Source organism: Haemaphysalis longicornis, unplaced genomic scaffold, assembly GCF_048455015.1.
Source record: "Haemaphysalis longicornis isolate Haplotype H1 unplaced genomic scaffold, Haemaphysalis longicornis Haplotype H1 scaffold_4, whole genome shotgun sequence".
Classification (NCBI taxonomy): Eukaryota; Metazoa; Arthropoda; class Arachnida; order Ixodida; family Ixodidae; genus Haemaphysalis; species Haemaphysalis longicornis.
The window spans coordinates 90,832,400-90,848,354 of record NW_027526361.1 but is presented as its reverse complement, the minus strand read 5'-3'; the positions used below and the strand labels follow the sequence as shown (position 1 = coordinate 90,848,354).

At 46.6% G+C, this 15,955-nt stretch overlaps 1 protein-coding gene across 4 annotated transcripts in view; it reads right to left on the bottom strand.

Moving 5' to 3' along the window:
- LOC144179054 (acetylcholinesterase-1-like) overlaps positions 1-15,955 on the bottom strand; it is a 65,401-nt gene that overhangs the window by 31,821 nt on the left and 17,625 nt on the right. Inside the window, exon 1 of one of the 4 annotated variants that reach the window (XM_077707234.1) lies at positions 3,865-4,020. The exons of 1 other annotated variant lie outside the window; for it this stretch is intronic. The gene's annotated coding sequence lies outside the window, so the exon portion shown is untranslated. Of the gene's footprint in view, positions 1-3,860; positions 4,021-15,955 lie in introns of those variants that run through there. 2 more of the 4 variants (XM_077707237.1, XM_077707236.1) reach the window with 2 other exon arrangements.

The following is a 15,955-nucleotide window of genomic DNA, read 5'->3' as shown; positions in this document are numbered from 1 at the left end:
TATTGTATAAGCAGCTCCGGCGACATCCGCTTGCGACATAGGAGTGACTTGAATACCCGTCTCGTATAAAATACATATAAAGTATGTAACTTAAAATACATTTCTATAATACGCTCTACAATCATATTTCACTTTGCGATAGGGCAGTATACAAGACACAGTCAGGGTACATTTTCATTTATAAGAGAGGACATGTCTAGTATGGTATTTTATTTGTGTTTGATGTACCTTGGGAATGCAACGCACAGGGAGGACTCTAAAAACGTCAATACGAGGGCCAGGGGGAACAGAAACGGCAATACGATTTAAGTTGTGGTAGGCTGCGCTTACTTGTCTTTGGTGAATCAGTCGGCATAGTGCATTGGGCCAACATTACAGGTGATACCCACGACTTGGCTACCCAACCATCTTTAGAGCCTGGATTGGTTCCCAAGTTTCCTTTTCGCCCGGAGAAGCTTCGTAAATAACCAAACCGGTGTGCCTTCGGGCATTTCCTTGCGAACTGGGGTTATCACTATAAGATCGTTTAGTGGATGGGATTAACGGAGGGGGAGGGAGACAGAAAGGAAGAGGTGATGCGTTAGCTTTTCAGACCATTGCACTTTTACTACTCGTACCTTTGGCCATCGACTTATCATGATAACACAGGAAATCTGAGTCATATTGCACCCGTTGCTTTCACCATAAGTCGTGGTTGCACTCGGGAAAAGCTCTAGGCAAGTGTCGCGTCGTAATTAGAGCCTATGGAAGCGAATATAAGATTCCCAGAAAAAAATAAAGACATGAAAGAGCATCGTTTATCCTTTCATTTTCAGTAAAAATGTGAAGTTTGAAAACAAATAACGAGTACGGTGAATGCTAGTCTTCAGAACGAAAATTTTGCATAAAGGGCAATTTGCGATGAAATCGTAATGTGTGTTTGCGTCGATATCTCAGAAGGTTTGGTGCAGCTGTTATAGGTGAATCTGACATATGTGCCCACGTCGCTGGTATCTGTGCGGAACCATCACAAGTTGATTTTGCGTTTTGATTGGCGAATTTCTTAAAATAAAGTAGCTTTTTGAACCAAGTGAATCTCGGCGAAAATTTTCAGTGACACCCTTGTGTACTGCTGCAAGAAACAACGAGCGCAGATATGTTTCTATAAAAATTTAAATATTGCACAGAACTTGTTCTGGTTTTAAAATAAGCACACCAAATAAGGGTATCGGCTGACGGAGCGCATCACTTACCACTTAACTGCTCTCCCAATGGATATCACCACGCTTTTAACAGACTATACATGTATTCTAATTCACTCTTATTTACTCGCAAAGTGTGGTATTGGACTAGTTGGTGATCCATCTTAACAATACAGCGCGACAGAAACAAAGACTTAAGGAGGCACACAGGACTCGGCCTTACGTTTACGTCTTTTATATATTAGTTCACTTTAACCACGCTGAATTATGCGTGCGTAACCATTGTTGGGATCGGGTGCCCGCACTCTCCCTCGCCGCCATATTTTTCGGTGTTTTATTCGAGCGCCATACTGACTCGGAGTAACTTTGATAATCGCCGTATTTTTGCATGCTCTTGAACAACTTTCTTCAATCTAGAGGAGTAACTCACTAAACACTTAATATTTCGCCTGAGTGTTTAGTCAGTCACTCGTTAACTCGTGAGTGAGTCAAGTAGTGAAGTACTCAAAAGGGAAACAGTGCGACATTGCCGTCCTCTCGCTCAGTGATTGTTAAATACTTTAAGGGCGGGAAATTCTGTGATTTTGTTTTTAATTCTAGGCCCAAGTCTCGCGTAATCATTTGGTGCGTATGCATGTGCGAGTGTGTACGTCATGCGTGCGGGCGCACGTTGTGTGTTTATATCCGAAAATAGGATGCAAATATTCAAAACCCACTCATTTTGAGTTTTAAACTAGATATAGAAAATTTGGTTGCTGCCAAAACTTCAGAAAGTGTTGGTGAAAAAAAAGAAAAGAAAAAGTGAACGGCTAAGCATGGCGTCGGTGTCGTACCATGCTTTCTTCAGGGAAAACAAATGGAGTATCTGTTTACTTCCGTTTTTTGCTGCACGCCGCTTTCAGTTTTTGAGGCAGCAGTTGGCAGTGTAGCCCTTGCCGTATGGCATTGATAGTATTACACACAACATACCAGATCACACTGCACTGCACTGCACTCATGTTGCTGAGCTCTCTCGGCACATCATGTATAACTGGCGAGGACACCCGGAACGGACTCCCGAGGTGACAGTATCGATGGTGAGAAATAAAATTGGCCAAATTAATGCTCTAATTTGTATTGCCCGAAATCGAAGCCCAACATTTTTCGGCACTGTTTTGTTATCCAAATGCCCTTCCTCTTGTGTAGATTACTTTATTTCGAAACAATTTTAGGCAGTACGAAGGAATCGAACGGTATGAGCGAAGCAACATTGTTTCGTATCACTCTCACCCTTCGTCTTTCCCAAATTCACGGATGTCTTTTCGTGCAAAAAAAAAAAAAAAAACAGTTGTTACTAGCGATTTGTATTCAACGCACCGTTTTAAAGCTTGCGTCCTTGTTTCGGCTTCCGTAGCGGCTTAGTTCCCCAAGAACCCTTTTATTACATGCTCATACAATTCTCATGTACTGTGTCAATTTGGTTAATAGCAGGAAAAAACATCGTTTGCACAACTACTCTGCTCGTTTCTGCCTCTAATACAGCTTAACCACTCTGACGTAACGGATAATTACAGCGTCGCGTCCGGTAAGGTAACTTCCAGTTGAGTTACACAAAGCAACGTGACCTCCGGAAACAACGTGAGTAACGGTGGACTTCTTACCTCTGCCGTTTAAGACGTTGCACTCTCCACGTTCGTCTTCCCTCTATGCTCTTACGCAACTGTACATCATATGAAACGTAACAGGAAGGTTTATGTTGGTTACGGAGTTAGAGTCAGGGACATGCATGGCTAGATCGTTTGCATCAACGGGCATTGCTGGCTTTTCCTTAATTTAGCTTTCGCCGTAAAGTTCGCTTAACCGCAATGCGTCCACGGCGCGGGCAGCATTCACAGCAGAATCCAACACAGCTATTTACATGCATCTCTCGCGGTACAAACACTTCACCGCTTCCCGCTAAGGAACCCGTGTTGTCACCCTCAGATTCTAACGAAAGTCCAACACCGTGTAAAAACGTTTAATAGTTCGTCTAGCAGCCAGCGGAAATAAAGTGCACATGACTGGGCCTACTTCGAGCAATAGCGACAGCGAATACGACATTTTTGCCGGAAATACATGTTCTTAAATAATTTCTGTGTTTTTTTTTAATATTAATACCAAGGGAGATAGAAGCCACCACTTGGAAAAGAAGCGTGGTTTTCTGCGCTCGTATCGATGAGTTCACCTACTCACGAGAAAATAAACTTTTCGAGAAGCACGGCTTTCAATGCCCCGGGTCATATCTTCGAAGAAGCTGAGTGTGTCATAAGTGACGGGGCAAACGTTGCCGAATTTGGGAAAGGTGTCGCTGGCAGGTAAAGAAGTTGCTTCCACGTGAGGTGTGTACTTGAAATGTAAGTTTGATCGCAACGCCGTTGTAGACTGCGAATGAGCTAATGAGCTTAAACCCGCATGAGGTGGGTGTTAGCCTAATAAAACAAGTTTTTAGGCAGAAAGAGGTATATCAGACACGGCGATCGGAGTAAGCTATTTATAATTTTCAGCTCTAGAGAGGGAGTGTACATGAGAGTTCTGAGGTCTGCAGGCCATCATTAACACTGCTTTCCTGATTCATCTGTTACACAAAAGAATGACGCGAACTGACAAATCAGCCTGTTATGAGTGGTGCGTACTTCTTTGCCAACGGTCCGAACTGCTTACCTACCTCCCAACCGGACCAGCACGGCCACTGGCACTGAGGAGTCACTGTAGATGGGACATTCCGCAAGGGCAACTTGGCCCGTTTATGACCATATCGTCGTCAGCATCCTGTTTGCAACGACTTGCCCCGAAGCAGAGGCGTAGAGTGCAAGAAGCTGCCGAAACTTTCGCACCAGCACCGATTACGCAAATGTTTTCGCTTTCGGTGTATCGCTTTATTATTTTTGGCAGGAGTAACAAAAAAAAAAAAGAAACAAAAAAACGAAAGTGAGCCAAAATTCGCTTTTCAGAAACGTGGCACGTCACTCGTAGGATGTGCGTTGCGCAGCCTATGGAGAGCCGTAAAAGTGACGCGTGGGTAGCGGTAAAGCCCTCTGCTGAAGGGGTACACGGGCTGTCGTTCAAGGTAAGGTGCACGTGGTGTCCACATCACGAGTTGCGCAGGGCAGAGTCTCAGGTTCCGCTCATAAATATGGAAATCGGACACCGCGCGTGCCTTTACGAACGCGAACTGTTTGCTTTGGCACTCCCCCCGGAGGCGAGTGTGTTTCGAAAGCTGTCGAAATTAGTACAGAGCCCGCTTGCTGAGCCAAAGCATGACGTGTGTGTTTCGGCACCTACAAAAAGCTCAGAAACTCCGCAGAATATTGTGATATTGTGCGTGAGCACGTGTATGTGCCCAACAAGCACGTGGTGATGGCTTGTTGAAGGCTATTTCTGAACTCTAGGGGCCCAGATTCAAGATTATGTATTGGGCTTTGTAAGTGGAATGCGTTTCATCAGCCAAATGTGATGCAGGGAATCGTCAAAGCAAAGCACGCACCCACTTTGTGAGGCGACAGGAGCCACAGCTCAGCATTTCTTCTTTGCTAAAGGTGCAGCACGTGTCTTTCCCGATTTTACCGCGCATCAACTAGTAGCCTTAACTCCGGGAGTTACTGCACATTATTAGTTACGACACATAGTTCTACAGTTTCCATTGCATATTACACTACCGCAAAATGTGGAAGCACTTTTGCATCGTCTTCGATTCGGAATTGCATACAGAATTTTCTTTCTTTTTATAATTAACTGTGCGCGCTCGCCATCGTGAGTGCGTGTAGAGCCCGGTGAAGGTAAATTTCCAACATGTTATAGTTCAACTTCGTTATAACGAACATTGATATAGTGAATTATCGGCTATAGCGAACTAAATACTAGCATTGGTTTGCCACGCCTCATTTCAATGACACTTATTCTTTTATAACGAAAGTCAAACCATGAGAGCCGCTTGCACTATTGCATATTACGGAGAAATATTTGACCAGTTGGCTGAGAAGCCACTTGGAAAAACTCCCGGCGTCCGAAACTGCAGAAGTAGAAAAGGCCTCTAGCTCTGTTCGTGGACACTGCTGAAAACTTCATTCTGGTCAGTACTGTGAATAGCAACCAGACATAAATCACATCCTTCCTCCAAAAAATAGGAACGAAGGCCTGATTTGTCAAATAAAAAACTTTGTTATATTGTTATTCCCCGTTTCATGTTCTGGTTCATTGAGCTTGAAATGCCACAAGGTGAAAGATACGGTTTGCCTGGTTTATAGTAGATTCAAAATTTCATATTAAAATAATGCGTTTTTGTATCACGGATTTTTGCGGGAGCCAGATTACCGATTGGTTTGAACCGATTTTTAGCTCTACTGTTACAGCGAATATCGGATATAACGAACTAAGTTACTGTCCCTGTACTACTTCGTTATAACGAGGTTCGACAGTAGCACAGTGCCCCTTGTACTCGTGTAAAAAATGTGAGATCTACAGTGAGTTGCCACAACCTAACAGTCGACTGGTGCGTTCAGCAACGATTCTGCGACGCTGGCCTTCAAAACTGGGCTGCCCGCATTTTAGGTGCGTTTTAACAGCGAAGCTGTTTAGCAAATCGTAATTTTTCTTGTGGACACTTAAACATACCAAGAAATTTTCCGAGCGCGCGCACGTGAGCTCGGGCTTCACGGCGACCGCCCGGAATTTAACAAAACCAACAAAATGCCTAGCGCTCATGTGTGCGTGCCTCGCGATGACCGCCCAGCGTACCCTGCGCACGTTTGTCAAGCCAAGAATGCCCACTTAGGGAAATTGGCCAAGATTGGCCAAAGCAAAAACTCTAGCGCTCACCGTAATCGTGGCAACATTTGCTCAGAACGAGAGAGACTGCAGCATTCGCCGTAATCGTGGCGACACTTGCTCGGAACGAGAAAGACACGTCATAGCGTACGCCCCTCCAAGGTAATGTTCAATGATTATCACTTCAAAAAAAATGATAGAAGCTCACACTTATAGCAACAATGATGGAGTAAAGGTAGTTGCGGTAGCAAAGAAGAAGCAAATGAAGGCAGTGAAGGTTGCGTACAGCTTCGCTACATTCAAGTCTTACGCCTTAGTGTGAGCTTCCTTCATTTTTTATTGTAGTGTACACGGATTGCTTTAAAATATTAACCGGCAGCGTAAAGGAGGAGGAGGAATAAACGTCCCGATGAAGCAGTTCGCCTTGGGGAAGCGTCCTTATTCCAGGACCCATTTAGACCGTCCGGCTTCTTGGGCCCTCTTCACCAGCCTAAGCTGCAGTCGTCATGGTCCGAGTTGGACAGTGCTCTCTCCCAGTGCTCAGGGGAGGGTAAGGGCAGGGGGGCTAGGTTGGGGTTCTTATCGCAGCCCCACACAATACGGTAAAGCATGCCCGGAGCAGCCTCAGAGAAGCGGCATTTCTAGGAGTACAGGGTGGGGGCCAGAATGTGGGCTCTAGTTGGGTGGGGAAAGGTGTTGGTTTGCATACCTCGAAGGTGGTATTTTTTTTCTTTTGTGAGGTTTTTGTGTGGAGGAGGGTACCTTGTTCACTGCAAGCGGTACTGCTGCGTGATTTCTTTGCAGGGCAAGAGGGGACAGACACGCCACTGCTCGCCGAACTCCTGACTAGCCTGGTGTGCCAGATCGCCGGCATGCTGATGGGCAGCTTCGTAAATCCGTCTCTCATTTTTACTGAAGTAGGCGTTTAAGAACACTTGCAGTGGAACCCGCGAACATGAGCGCACCACGTGAACCCATGAGTACCAGCCTGCAAACAGTCGGACATTTTTTCCGCGGATTTGCGATCTTTTTATGCGAAAGCATTGGTTGACTCCCTAGGTCAAGAATTTGGTGTCGTGGCCAAGAGATTAACGGAAAGATACCTTACAGATGGCACACAAAATGGCTCATGGCTTAAAGAATTAAAAAAAAAGTCACAGAATACTCAAATAACTCGCCCCCCTTCCCGCAGGACAGAAGCAAACTATGGTCGCATATCGGGTACAACCAACAACAAAGCAGACGTAGCATGACAAAACCAAAGCTACAACAAAAGTCGAAATGCCACGTCAAAAGTAATGCGTTAACAGGCATAGCAATCGAAACACTAGATCCAGTGTGTTCATGTACAGGGTGCACTTGGTGGTGGTGGAACACCTTTATTGAGTAATTGGGAAATATTTTTTTTTGAAAAGGGATTTTTGTAGAGCGCGCAGGCTTGGCATGACGTTCCACGGCCGCTCGGTATTCATAGAGTGGCCGTGAACGTTCTATCATCTAAAATATCCAGAGTCTGTGCAAGCCAAACAGAAATAAGAGGTCATAGGGGAAAATGCTGCAACTTGTTTCCGAGAGAAACTGAATAATAGCAAGGTTGAGGTGGATGGATGGATGGAATAAACTTTATTCAGAAAATATTTTCTTAGTGTGTGCTACAAACACCACCCCCAATAAAAAGGGGAAAAACATGTCATATCAGCAATGACTATGGTCTCGGGCTTCTTGCATAGCATGCAGTTGGGGTAGAAAGGTACAAAGATCTTTTCCTTTTGCCATTGCCACGTTTTAAATGGTAGTGTTATAGTCAATAGTTTCCATAAAAGTGGTTTTTGTGGACGGGACGCGCACATACCTTTGGCAAGCCTAAAAGCATCAGAAGGTTCTTCTTTATTTAAACCCGCCGCGGTGGCTCAGTGGCTAAGGCGTTGCGCTGCTGAGCACGAGGTCGTGGGTTCGATTCCCGGCCGCGGCGGCCGCTTTTCTGATGGAGGCGAAAAGCAAAACGCCCGTGTGTACGAGATTTCGGCGCACGTTAAAGATCCCCAGGTGGACAAAATTAATCCGGAGCCCTCCACTACGGCGCGCCTCATCGCCTGCGTTGCGTCGGCGCGTTAAACCCTCCAATCAATCAAATCTTCTTTATTTAACACTAAAACAGGAATACGGATATAGGCTGTCTGTAATAGGCGTCTGCCAGTTATATACATGATTAGACTTTTCCAGGTGATGTTAAAGAAAAAATGGAAAACGGCGCTCGCAACGATAAAATAGTATTTCCCAGAAAAACCATACATACGACAATTCTGAGCATCGGAATAAACAAAGAGAACGGGCAAGCGACCTGGCAGGCGATGCTACAGTACTGCGCGAGGGAACTGGTGGGTAATATCCCGTAAGTAGAGGAAGCGTGGCGACCAGTTGCGGAATGAACATACGCGTGAGTTCAACCCCATCCACATCAAGCGGCAAGATATGTCTCATAGCGAAAAAGAGCACACGGAAATGGAATGGTTTCACACTTTGGTAGAGATTTTCTTGTCGCATGTGCTCTAGCGCGACATGCCAAACGAAGCGCGAGAAGATCCCATGAAAATGCTAATTATACGCATGTCACCATGCGTCCGCCTGACCTTCAATAATGTGAAGCTGTTCCACTTGCAACGACCGCAACAGTTATCACTTCCATCTACTGGATAAATATCCGGAAAGCTTAAAAAAGCCATTTGAAGAGGAAGGACTTCTGATAGCACAAAATTCTACACGGGCGGAAAGTTAGCAGCTCGAACATCGTCCTGCGGTTTTTGCGGACCTGCAAGTTTTTCATAAGGCTTGGGCCGAACAGCCGCAAGCTTTTTTCTTCCGGGACCTTGGCCCAGAACCGTCCTCAGCGATAGTCATTACAAAAGCTGCTTCAGAATGAGGTCGCTTCGGAGTAAAGTCCCCGTAGAGTTCGACATGTGCCTGTTGAGACAGCTGCACCAGCACATAGGGCTGAAAACTGTCCGAACCCTCAGTGACCCCCAGGCAAGTGAAATCGTGGCCAAACTCCACAGCCTGTCAGGAAAAGGGGTGGGATATGGCAGTAAATGTCCGGAAGCGGAAATGACGTGCCTGCCGGTACCGCGGAGGGCTAACTTGCACGGAGCCGACTCGACCAACACCATACCACCATCCGCCATGTTGTTTGCAGGTGTTTAATCCGGAACATTTGCTTCCTAATCAGAAGTGCAAGGCGTACCAGCCACTGCAGAACAATTAGGAGCCATTACAGCCGCATCAAGCGCCTACGCAGCATTTATTAGCAGTTTATGGCGAGGGTCATACTGTTCTTTAGCCTTCCTAAGCTTGCTAGCTTGAGTGGTGACGCACGCTTCGCCGGAATATTGCAATTCTGGCCATATTTGTTACCGCACGGTGTCCTGCGCGGGTGCGTACGGGACCAACCACGTTTCAAGAGTCGCAGTGGCGGCCTGCCATGAACGGCGACGATGGTCTCGATGCCGTGCACGGAGATAAGACGACATATGTCTTCGATGGTGTTTTCCTTGTTAGGTGTGGCGGATGGCGCTGTTATGTTCTCACGCGATTCTGCACAAGCTTTCTTTGAATACAGATCAACGGTACCGAAGCGTTCAATAGCCTCAAAAACACGGCCGTTGTGCAGGAGCTCAAGAAACCACGGGAGCTTCAACTCGGCATCCATCAGTGGGGTGGGGTTTGCGACGAGATATTTGAGGCCCTTCCCACGTAGCTTTCTCCAAGGTGAAACAGCGTTTCCTTTGCGAGCCCATTAGCACACGTCACCACCCACACGTGGCTTATTTGGACAAGGTATCTTTTAGGTTGGCCATTTTCCTCAAGGCAAATGTTCAAGGCATCACGGAAATCGATCGTCGAGTACGGTCGGCCACGAATGTCAGCATGCAGGAAAACAGTAAGCGAAAAGGATGATGACAACAATGAAAAGACGCGGTTCCATTTGGACACTAATGTTTGCTCGATCACTACATATTAAGGAGTGCTTAGGTGTCATAGGAATTCTTTCTGCATGACACACCACTCAAGGAGATGGAGTAGTCGGGGCCTTGTGGCTTTGAATGTGAACCCCTAATAAACCACTTGACCCACATGTGCACAGTCCAGAAGTTTCCGGGCATCCAATGCCCAAGAGGGAATTCAAGAGGATCAAACATTTACAAGTTCACTCAATTTTAGTTTAAAATTCCGCGCTTCCTGTTTCTTATTAGCATAACCACGATAGATTCATTTTACGTTAAAAACAAAAAAGAGCAAGATTCTGAGGACCAAACAAACCCCAATGCAGCGCCTTTATGTAGAGAGCTTACCACAGCGCTCGCTATACATCGCAGCGCTAAGCCCAAGGGGAGCGCGGAGGGTTGCATTTCGGGAGATTGGGGAGGGGGGGGGGGACGTTAAGAAAAAAGAGAGGAGGAGGACGTAGGAAAAAAATAAATGTAACAAAAATAAAAAAAAGCAAAAAAGCGCAACTAAGGTATTGTTTGGCTAGATTATATTTAAAACAAACTTCGAGATGCCGTGATGGTACTCTATGTGTGACCTTCCGAATGCTTCGTTCACTCTTGTATTAAAGGCGTTGCAGAATTGCTGCTGGGAGTAACGAGAGCCCACATCGAACCAGCGTAAGCCTAGAGCATCGTCTGCGTCTGAAAAAAAACTGACAGCAATCCATTTACTCCACGCAGTGTTAGTGGGCCGATCTTCCTTTACAGAAAATGCACGTTTAGCTTTATTAGTTACCTTTGTAGGCATCGCAGATGCATTCAAAGCTTAGTAAGAAGACATTTTGTTGGGGCTCTATAGCAATTACCTGCATCAAAATTCGGTGGCAAGGTGTACAAATTTATGAATTTTGGGGACATATTGAGCGATTATATATGAGTTCACACTCAAAACTCGGCAGAGCAAAGTGGAGATGAGGGAAATACTGGGCCAAGAAGGGTGAGAGAAACTGGCGAGGAGGCAAGGAGCCGATGAGCAGCAATAGTAGTGCGCGCCTCAAAAATAAAATAAAATAAAATAAAACACAACGCTTCCCGTGGTCAGAATAGAACCTGGGTCCCTCGCGCTACGGAACCGGCGTTCATTCGATTGCGTTATGATGGTATTTTTTCTTTATTACATGGGAGAATACGCTCAGACGTGCCAGTGCGAGGAATATATAGTCAAGCAAACAAAAGAATACACAAAAGAAGCACAAATACATCAAAATGCGGGCAAACACACAAGCGCTCAAAAGAGGGAACCAGTCAGGTGGTTGGTCAAGCGAACTACACACACTATGTACAAATGCCACAGTTTCTCGGCAATATGACTTAGTTGATCTTGGTGGCTCAGCATGCCTATCACATAAGCGGCATCGCCACAGACTGCACAAACCGATCAACACAAACATGTCATTGGGTGGCTCACCAGGATAGTCGAATGGCAAAAATCGGATTGAGAAAGGCGTGATATCATTGCCTTTTCTGAGCGTTCGCTGTGAAATGTCCTAGAAAAAGACAGCATCTCTGCAATATACAAAACAGTGGGGTGATCAGCCTTTCCTTTGGGTTCGTAGTGCTGGTGTTGGCTGTGGACTTTGGCTGAGTTGAAGTTGACTTTGGGTTTGGACTTCGGCAGTTTGGATTCCGATCAACGAATAAGATGGCAGACCTAAGTATAAGTAAGTTAAAGCTATAGTGAAGACCAACCGCTCCGATGTTCCCTCAATATTCGCCTCTCAATTGCGAAGGTGGCCGAATTTTTGCAAGAGGGATTTTTTCTAAGGTTTGCATTAACATTTTCTTCTGATGTATGGTTTGGCGCAAATTATTTTTCAGTTTTATTATATGTGCCTCGGTTTCTCGCACTATTACATATGAGTTGTGGTGGCGCTTGGGGAGATTGTAGGTACCGGGAGATAAGCAAATAAAAAAATTGATCCTCAAGGCTCAGCGCTATGAGGCAAATGCTGTCAGGTGTGCTCAATGTTCTCATCATCGAACTAAACCTCTCCATTTATCCAACTCAGCTATTCAACAGTGAAAGAAAACTTGATCAGTTATCACGAAAAAAAGATTCCTTGTATTTTTCTTGATACTCGCTTTCGTTTTCATTGATTCACGAACGAAGGCTGTCTGAGTACGCCTTCGAAAACTAGCACTGAACTCATCATAGAAAAAAAGTATAAACTCAGTGTTCCACCTTCCCTTTTCGAATTATCCATGCCTAGACGCCAACTTTTCCCACCGCAATTAATAAAAAAAGAAGAACGCAAGAAAGGAAGCAAGAAAAAAAAAAAAAAAAACAACGACCAAAACGTAAGCGCACGTTATCTTGCCAGAGAGCCATTACGCGTCTTCACAATACACCCAGTGCATCTTACTTTCGGGGTCGGCCTCCAACCAACGCATTGGGCATGCCCCATCATCATTATCCAGTATTGGGCGTTTGCTCGCTGGCCATTTTTCCCGCCACGGCAGTCATGCGGGGCGGCTGCTGCTTCTGCTGCCTCAAACGTTCTTTCACCGAGAAGTCAACCGCCGCCCTTTCCAATGGCTGGCAAACCCAGCGCCGATTGCGGAAGGAGGTTGTTGTGCTATTTCCCCCCGCTGCAAGGCCGCCGCGCTTGCGTGTCTCGTACGGCGCCGTATCGCGTTCGGCGAGCGTACGGCGCAAATAAGCTCCGCGCGCAGCCCAGGGGTTTCGGAGGACTCCGCCGGCGTCCGAGCGTTACGACGCGACTGCATTCACGACGTAAGCAATGGGTCGTGCGGGCGAAATCGTTCGTGGCGGATAACGCCCGCCACCGCAACGGCGGCGGACGTCATCTGCATGCGGCAGGCAGTCTTGAGCCGTGTCCTCATTAAGAAGTACACGTCTTCGCAGCTCTCAGCACTGGCGATATGAGTGACCTCGGAAGTGCGGCGCTGGAGTCAGGATGGTTGAGTTTCTTTTTTCTTTTTCGTAGCGCAGGCTTTCCTCGTTCGCTAGATGCACGTTTCTTTCTTTCTTTTTTTTTTTGCCATGGGCTGCTCACGCGTGACATTTTACGAGCCGATCACTGGGAAAGGTAAGCGGTGCGCGTTTGTTGACCCGGGTTTTAGCGAGGTCTTACCCGGCTTGATTAGCGGATTCTCTTCGGACACAAGGTCGCGTTCCATGCATAAGTTCGAAAGCTGCTAATCCGGTCAAGGACGGGATGCCAGGTGCTAAATGTCGCCAAACGAGGAAGCCGCAATTGTGCGGCGCTCGAGGTCGCGTAATAAGACCAGCTTCGCTTAATCACCCGGATGGGCTTCCGGAAAAGGTGCGAACGAGAAGGAAGAACAAGGTTGTGCCCCCTTTCCCTACTACATGCACCACACAGGCGAGGTGGAATCTAAGGTACTGTGCGCGCGCTGTTTCGCTGCTTTCTTAAAAAGGCAAACTCGGTCCGCGTCCACAGCCTTGAGTGCGCGACAATCGTTCGTGCGAGAGGCGTTGCATGTACGTGTACGAAATTTTACTGCGGTGGTCATGATTATGCTATGCGTCTTAGCCAGTAGAGGCGGCGTAAGCGCTTCAAGGTTTGCCACAATTAGCACCGTATGCATTGTTTTGAAGATGTAGCCTTCAAGATTTTTATTGTACACGGAGCAGCCTTGCACCTTAAAGAAATATTTCTCAGAAGTTCTACAACCGCGCCCTGAGTCGACAGGACCCTTGTGAATCCTGGGATGTCAGTCTGATGGTGATGCGTCACGGATAGCGGTCGATATCAAACTAAGGAACAAATCGCGCGGTTCCCGTGGTGGCTCTGGGGATCCCACTACCGCTCCCTTCTTGCCGGCCTCCGAGAGACGGGTGCCTATCTATATCTGTAAATAGTTATTTTTATGTCAACTGGAATACTGTCACGAATATTTTTATGTGGAACTGGAATATTGTCTTAAGAACGGCAGAGAGCATTGGGTCGCGTTCATAATAAGGGAAGCGGACGGAGCTCGGACGCACATACGGCGTTAATTACCCCGTCGATATGCATGCATCACACCCAGTGGATTTGCCAAAACTTAACTCGGGCGCCACCGTACGCCTTACCAGGAAAAGCCGTAAGACTTGTACGCATATGAACCTACTCTGCGTTTCCTCATATAAATTAGACATTCAGCGGAAGTTTTTTTTTTTTTTGTCAAAGCCCCCTCCTGCGTTTTCATCCCTTCGCTACTTTTCTTCTACCGCCACTCCAGCCGCCTCTTCGTCAACTCTACGGCCCTGAAGTTGAGCCTCCCTCTCCCCACAAATCGCAAAGCCTTAGTTAACGGCGTGTCCTCTTGGTCCTGCAGCTGTTGTATATCTGTGATGTCCGTGACAATGTGCCCTATGGTTTCCCGATCGCTGCCGCAGCATACACAGGTTTCAGCCTGTTGCCTCTAGTTACGGGCGCACTAATGTCCGTGTTCCAAGGTGTCCCGTTCTTGCTTCTAAAGCGAATGCACTACCTCGCGTATTGCCATAGAAACCTTCCTTCCTGATTTCCAGTTTTCCCGTTCTGTAGGACTGGTCTCTAGAGTTTTTTTTTTGTTTGTTTCCATTCTCCTGGCAAATTTCGTCGTCTCTACTGCCTTTACCAGTTTTTCAACTCTTGTGTATACCCCACTTTCCCCTATCCGTACCGTTTGATCAGCCGTCTAGTCCTGCGTCTTCACCGAGCGTCCATGCCTCTTATATACAGGTTCCTAAACACTCTCGCGGCCAATTATGTTTCCTCCGTTGCTCGAAGTCATCATTAAATTTTGTCTTGGTCGCGCCTCTCTTGCCTCAAAAGACGACCAGCCGATGCCACCCCTGCAACGCTTCGTTCGTAGTTTTACAGTGCGTTTCTAGAGCCAGTCTACCCACAGCCCTCTGATTTATCTCCAGGGACCCGCTTGGGTTTGTCTGGTGTCATGCACGGAACCGATTTTCCAAAAAGTCACTCCTGACGTCATTACACCGTTGCGGGTGGGTTACCGTCACCAATTCGCACTTGTAGCCCCATGGGGCTCTATGTTCCTAATGCGATGCTCATGCGGGTGCATGTAATCCGCGCCGTCGTTAAGCCACGCTCATAAATGTTCCTGCAGTTTTACCTTTGGTCTTTCTACTTGTTTGACTGAAAGCGATTTGTGTTCTGTGCCACCGTTAGAAACAACGACCCCTGATTTTTCTGCTAGAAGGCAGCCTTAGGTGCGTCGCCTCTTCTCCTCGTTGGTTGGATTGCGTTGGTTATAACACAAGACGGACTAAAACGGACACATGCACATAACGTATAGCCTGCGCACTGACAACTGTTTATTACAATTTAAAAGACAACATTTATATATAAAAAAAACAACAACAAAATATAATGGAAAAAAGAGATCCCAAGGAAGGGAGGGGAAGTGACGATTAGTACGTCTGAATAACCTTTTCGGTGGCACGTGCTGGTTTAGAAACGATCGTTTCAAAAATTGCATTTCAGGTTTGGTGAGTGTGATAGAAAGGGAGCTGACACATTCTCCCCCGCGCCCTGGCAACATTGCAAATGCCTAGAAGATATGCCGCTTGAGTGCATCTTTCGATCTTACCAAAATGGTTGTTTTGTTGGACTGGGCTTCGCATTTGCACCTCGCACAGTGCGCGGCCAAGTTCCCTGCGGCAGTAACTTGCTAGCACGCATATCTCTGCTCTCGTAGCCTTTCGTTGATACAGCGACCAGTTTGGCCGATGTAATAACTACCGCAATCCAGTGGGATTTTATAACCGACGCCTTGGAAACAGGTGACAAATTTGCGCACGTGTCTGACCTTACCAGTTGTCTTAAACGCACCGCTTTCTGTTTTGCCTCGACAGCCCTGCACATCCCACCAAGTTTTAATGGTGCCGTAAAAACTGCAGGGAGGTCATGTTTCCCCCCGACTATTTTTAACCAGTGCTAATGGTATCTCACACCGGTTAAAAAAAAAGTC